This window comes from Coenobita brevimanus, chromosome 110 (genome assembly GCF_032717465.1).
Source record: "Coenobita brevimanus isolate Jiangsu-jjx chromosome 110, ASM3271746v2, whole genome shotgun sequence".
Classification (NCBI taxonomy): domain Eukaryota; kingdom Metazoa; phylum Arthropoda; class Malacostraca; order Decapoda; family Coenobitidae; genus Coenobita; species Coenobita brevimanus.
In genome coordinates, this window is record NC_137063.1 from 10,354,613 (window position 1) to 10,362,112 (window position 7,500).

Below are 7,500 nucleotides of genomic sequence, written 5' to 3' on the forward strand. Positions count from 1 at the left end.
CAACACTAGACTTAAAATATACAGTAAGCAAAGTGATTTTCAAAGGTTTTTCATAAATTTCCCAATGTATTCTTGCAACAAATAACGGGAAGCAAAGCCACAGTTTCTGCCTAACGCATTCTGACACCTTTGATAAACTAAGGCATAACCTGCAATACGCTTGTTATATCGACAAAAACCCCTAATCCCTTCAGCTCAGTCGATGGTCAAGGTTGGAAGACTAACCTGACTACACCTTTTTAATTCTAACTTGGCCTAAATTGCCATCTTCCCAACATGAGCACCGAGTCTTAACAACGGATTAGCACCAGAACACGATGCTGGTCACGAAGAAGTGTGATGGATTAAATGTAGAGTCGTTGCACTGACTTTTTCTGACACTGAGCTACATAGAAGAAGCTGCAAATGGACGAAAATATGGGCTACATTCAAATGTAAATGGCATAGTAACCAATATCATTCTTACATCATAATTAAGTTTCGTTTAATTTCACGGTGCTCCAGCTCAATATACAAGCTGTTGGACTGGCCCAGTTTTGACATTAAAACAAACCTACTAAAGTTGAATGATTCCTCTGTTCTTCCAATTTCTCTCCCAGCTCTTGTTTCTTTTCATACTTTACCTTCTCCTCTTCCTATTGTTAAACCTTCCCATTTTAACATCTTTACAACGATTCTGTATTGCTTTATTAAATTCTTACTACTACTACACAATTAACACGGCTTAGGAAACAATTCGAAAATGGAGAGACTATATATAGCCTTTATAAACCCCCTCAGTGCAAAGAAGTCTCCCTTAAGTTAAATAAACAGCCTGGTGTTATTTAGAACAAAACGAAAAATAAGCAAATTAAAACAATAAACATCAACAACCATCCTAAATTATTTCTCCATTTCCCCCCTCCTAATTACTCATTTTCCTACATCGGTCACTCCTCCTCCATTACCTCCTTCACTTCCTACCCCTCCCCCCTTTTCCCACTTCCCCCTCCTGTTAATAATTCTGGAACGTATGCATCAAGCACAAGCAAACCTCAATTCTTCAGGAACACTTCCCACTCCTCGTTGTCTTTTTTTTTTTTTCCCTCCTCCTCTCCTCTCCCTCCTCATGGCCCCTCATATTCTCCCTTCACTTTTTTCACTTCCCTCCTTCTTCCCCATCCTTCAGTTCCTTCTCCAGTCTTCTCATTCTTTTACCTTTCTTCCCTCTCTTCCACTAACATTCTTCCTCTGCCACCACTTCCACTTCCTCGTTTCTCTCAGTTCCTCATCTTTCTAACCCCTTCAGTGCAATGACTACTTTCGGAAGACTTAAATCAGCTTAAGAAGACTCTCGACTGGAAGGGATAAAAAATTCCTTCCACCCATTCAGCTAAGATGATTATTCTGTTTCATTCTTGTTGCCACCAGACAAAATAATCAATATACGAAGAGATGTCCAGTAGTGAATGGATTAATTACTTCTCGCAATCCTCCTGCTTCAGTGGCCTTTTGTAGCAAGAATGGCGAAAATACAGTTCTCCCCGTCGATACCTGAGATCTGTATCCTTCTTTTGTTGAATAAGTCTGTCTGGAGGTGTCAACACTATAAGAAAACATCCTACTGAAAGGGATCATGGAAATTATTTAATCCCTTCAGTACAAAAGACCAGAATATAAATTGTAAAAAGTCGCCATTGTTGCGAGTCATCTTCCATTTCTCACCCTTGTATTCCAGTGTATGATTTTTATATATTTTTAAATATCAACATAGGATCAGCAACATACAAGAGGATATTAAGGAATACTGTGCAAATTAATATAGAAGGAAGAGGCGTTACATACTGAAGCCAACGAGAATACAACACGGTGTGTATATCCCATAGATTTATTTATTATGGCGAACCACCTCAATTACCTAGTTATAACATACTCCCTTGCACTGAGAGATTCCCTTACGTCCGTCCCCATGGGTGAAGAAGAGGGGGGAGCTGAACATATTTAAACAACACCTAACCCAGCTTAACTTAGCCGAACATAACTTACCCTACGCTAATCTAAAGTAGACCAACGTTACCTAACTAGTGTCGTCTGGGAGCTACCATCGACAGCCGTGCTTCTCCAAACTACATCTTTTCATTTACTTTTTTTCCTTCAGTGCTGACATTAAATTAGACCAGGTTAAGTCAGGCTGGGCTGGGTTAAATTAGGCAGGGCTAGGTAAAGTTAGGTTAAGCTCAGTCAGGTCTCCGTCTTTGCTGGTACAGTGGAGGCTTTGAGCATGGGGGAGTCCTGAGGCTGTGGCACCAGGGCAAGAGTTTCTGGACACCTAAAACTCTTCACAACCAGGATTCTCTCTTACACTAGTCTGGCGGCAGCAAGAATACAGATGTCGTTACTGTCCTGATGGGGTTACTATCAATATGGTACGTTATCCTTGCTGGTGTATACTGTGCCATCGATGAAAAAAAGTATCGGCACCCTTTCAGTGTGAGACATCATGATACACGGACTATGATTTACGGGCAATGACACGGTTATGTCGCTTTGTTTCCTACATTTGTGGTATTTTGTATTTTGCAGATATATAGCTAAATTAGTCGGGGTAACATTGTACTACATGGTAAATCAACCATATTTGTGAATTAAACAAGCATGCCAACACTACCGATTGAACCAGAGACGAAGTATTTCACAAGTTATCCGACCCCAGGGTGCCGATACTTTTTTTATCGATGGTACCTAACACTTCTTAATGCGTGCATGAATTTACCATTATTTACGTTACGCTGAATTTCACTTCATACTCACCACAGATTATCCTAAAAGAAACGATGGGGATTTTTTTTTTTTTAATCGGCACTTTTCCAGAAGGCACCATAAAATACACAGAATACCTTCGACTGTCACCACGTACACACAAACCCCCATAAATAAATTAAATACCGTACAACAAGGGAATCACGCCAGGTCCGGGGTAACTGTGCTACCTACCTGAAACTGTACATTGTAGTACTGGCTGCCGAAATATTTAGTGATTAGGCTATGTGAAACAGCCAATAGGAATTAATTCACTAAATGTTTTAAACAATACCTAAATTTCATCATACTGCATGATTACTGTGTACTCTTTTTACAGGAAAATGTTTATTATCAAATTTTCTTTACCAAAATATTCGCTGGAAATGTTATGGCTTGGTGCCAAATGACTGTAGCTGCCTCCATACTTCAAAATGCTGTCGGTAACTGTGGAGAGTACTGTATATGGTATGTTATGGCAGTTATGTGAGTTTACTGCTTTGTGCAAACAGAGTGTAATCCCATAGGCTACATGCACCAACGAGGCAAATGCTCCAAGGTTGCATGGGGTGATTGCGACCATGATCCTAATGCATGTACTGACGATAATAACTGTTGGTAACATATTTTACACAATGCAAACAACTAGCTAATGGGCTTTGTCCACTTATAGCTAATTCAAGCACTATGCAATAAGATGAAAGGTGACTGTATTTTACTGCGCTGTCCAGGTGAAGGCCATGGCAAAGATTGTCATTATACAGGTGTGTTACACGACTGAGTCAGAAAACATTGCATGAGATGTTCCCCTTTTTTTTTTTTTTTTTCGTAAAACAGAATCACAATGTTCAGTCCGGGTTTCTGACTTTCAAGGAGCCAGAGGTCGCAGACATTGTTGTCACATCTACGCAACAGACTTGTAATGAGAAAAACCTGACTTTGTTAAGGGGAGACTCGTATTTAAAGATATTTTTGGTGGCAAGGCTCTCACTGTATGCTAAATTTTGTACTCTTTGCTGCTGCCAATACAATTTAGATTTAACTCTGACCATATGTATGCCACATGATTTTCCAATATTTCACAATGTTCTGTTATCAGCACTGTATGATTTTATATCTCACTATGTTCTGTTCTCAGCTGCTTAATGATTGTTTGAAGATTTAAATGCTATTGGCAAACAGAGTTTACTCACGAAAAAGTAAACTTTATATAAACCGGCGTGAATACTCCAAAGCATGTTACAATTACGTCACCAGGTTTTCCCATATATCAGTGAAGTCATTAATTTGTCCAGCAACCCTTTTCACAGGATAATTGCCTCATACATAATCTATTGCTTGAGGCAATAAACTGTAGTAAATCACACTTATCGCTCCCTTGACACAATGAAAAAAGCAGAAAAAAAGGCGCGATTGCCCTGCTGTACGGTACTAGTAAATAAAGTACAGTGGCCACGGGCATACATCCACAGTGACACACACAACGGTACACCAGCCTAAACGACTAGTAACCCTCTCAGGTGTCTTTACTTACTTACCTGAATAAAACAGTCTGGCGATAACTTGAATACAATATCAGAGTTGTCCTGACCCTGACAGAATTAAAAGGAACGATATTAACTCTCATGTTCCTACGACTCACTCTCAGCCGATTAAAATCGCCTGGCGGTAACTGTAACAAAATTCCTGAGTTACCCCGATCAGAAGTGGGTTAAATAATACAAAGACACAAAAAGCCCATATTGTGGCGGTACCTGGATCTGAGGGACATTCATTACAACCCATGCCGGTACCATCACCATTGCCACGTTCACCAATTCACACAGGAGATGCCGCTACCGCATCCAAAAGCTCTATGGAAACCAATCTCTAAATCGGGCCGCCTTCAAGCTCAACACCTCATGTTTCTTACTTTCTGATAATAGCCTACAGTACCCACCAACCCACTCCTCCAAAAAATATATCGCGCCCCTGAGGTTTAATATCTATGAAGATGAACGAATTTCTAAGTCAGAGATCGATCTATTAAGGTGAGCCTCAGACTACATAACACTATGCATTATGCCGTTTTATTTATGTTCGAGCAATAAAAAATATCCGTGCATATAAATGCTCTGATATCACATGGTTGACCATATATCACAATGGTACATCCATGTTTTGCAATGCTACGTGTGGAAGTGGTGCCAATGTTTATTTTTTAAATGTACAGTCGTGGTCATAAATAATCACTTATACACCTGTACCCCGTGCCACAGGAGTGCTCCTTTATGCGCGGCAAGTCACACTGGTGTAGGAGGGGTTGAGAGGGAGGGGCCAGAGAGAGAAGAGAAAGTGGGTGGAGGGACGAATGATGTGCTGGAGTGGAGTGATGGAGGGGAGCGAGGGTAGGTAGGGAAAGAAAAATGACATGCGAAGTGGTGGCCACATAATTTGTCTATTTTCCTTCATTCATAGCATGATATAAAGGAGTTAATATTTGGTAACACTGCATTACACCTTGTACAGCGGCGTCAGGTAACAAGCTTTAGGTAGGTGGTGATATCAAGGGCTGGCTCGCGCGAGAAATATACTGACGTGACAGATCAGATATTAGTGCAGAGGCTACGAGATTGTGTAGGTCCTGAATGGCAACGCGTGGAAGCCTGAGAACGAGAGGATACGGGCCCGCCTCCTCCAGCACACCAAAGAAGAGTGGGAGCTGTTCTGACGAAACCAGTAAATCATCAACAACATTGTTTCCTCGGTCCCGCGACAATTGCAAGAGGTTATTGAGGCAGGAGGCCACTGGACCTCTTACTATGGTTTTCCCGGTTGCTTTGACTTGACCAATTTCGGTAAACACTGGCACAGACATATTTTTGGAGTCTGGGTAGGATTTGTCTCATTTTCCTTCTAACAGATTATGAGAGATACCGTTATTATATCCAACCTGGCGCACAGACATCAAATTTATTTACCTTTTATGCAAAATTATTTTAAATAGCCTTTTCATATAGAGATGCCGTAAAACAGCTGACGTGACGGTGACTGTATAGAGGGAGTGTATACCGAAAGGATGATCATAAACTGTAGACACGGCCATGTCAAAGGTTGCATATGGTATTTAGTTCCAAACATTAACTACATATAATGGTAGAGGACATTTCTTACACAAACATTACGGAAGTCAATGTCATCCAGATTCCATTCTGCGTCCGAAGTCAAAATACACGGATAAACACAAATATCTGGCTCCGCACTAATGTTTGATCTGTGACGTCAGTATATTTCCCTCACGAACCAGCCCTTGACATCAGCTCTTTCAAGCTTGTTATCTGACGCAGCTATACAAGGTGTAATGCACCATTATCTACAGCATTTTAACTCCTTTATATTATGCCCTGAATAGTCAAATTATGTGACCACCACTTCGCATTTCATTCTCCCTCCCCTCCCCCAAAGCATCCCAGCACCATCACTCGTCCCCCCCACCCACCTTTCCTTCCCTCACTGGCCCCTCACTCTCAGCCTCTCACTCCAGTGTGTCTTGCCGCGTATAAAGGAGCCAGCCTGAGGCACGGGGTACAGGTGATTATTTATGACCACGACTGTACAGATGCTTTATTGTACCTTGTTGACTACAATCAAAATGTATTCTCTTCATCCTTGGTTAAAATGAACTTATGTAAAAAATTCGTCATCCTCGTCTCATAAATTTTCCTCCCGTACACAGACAGGCAGACGGGGTGACAGTACTCCACAATATAATAATCATACTTGTGTCTACAAACATGCATACACAAAGTTTACTGACTATACTGCATGCAATCAGTTATATGCCGTACATACTGTAATATATGGCCGCACCACACACACACACAGACACACACACACACACACACACACACACACACACACACACACACACACACACACACACACACACACACACACACACACACACACACACACACACACAACCTAGGTAAAGAAAACACCAAAAACAAGGAAAAAGCCAAGAGTCAACAAACCAAGGTCGCTTTCTGTGCTTAATGGGATACGAGTAAACACACAACCATACTACTAAGCAAGGAAATCACACCACACACAGATAAGGAGGCGAGGCCTTTCTCACAGCATGATAAACATTCACCACTTCACTACAATGTCGTCTCCTATATTCTTCCTAATCTCAAACGATTCCATTCAGCTCAGATCTCGAGTTCATGAGTTAAAAAAAAAAAAAAGTAATCCCCTCTGCATGATTACGTCGTTTTTACTTAATTCTAGGTATTATGTTTACGAGAGGCCTCCCAACAAAAGAGTTAAGCTGCAAAGAGGTACTTAACTACTGAACGCTCGTTAACCTGGATCAGTGTGCATTTAGTTTTTTGCATTCACGTCGATTCTCCTTCTCTCCATCCCTTCCACATTCTCTCTCTCTCTCTCTCTAATCTAATCCAATTTCAACTTCAGGCTTTCCACAACACAACTCATTATCTCTTTTACTCAGAGATGATAAAAGTATATTTGCTAGTTTAACATCAGGAAGTTTACCGGAGAACAATAATGCCTGAGTCCTCTATTCATTATCTCTTGGCTAATTCTGCTTACTCGCCACTCTAATTATACGACCCCCCCCCTCTCTCTCTCTCTCTCCTTCCCCTTTCTCGCACTCCTCTTCCCCAGTCTCTCATCCTCGTACCTTTCCAAATTTCCTTTTTCTCCATCACCATCCTC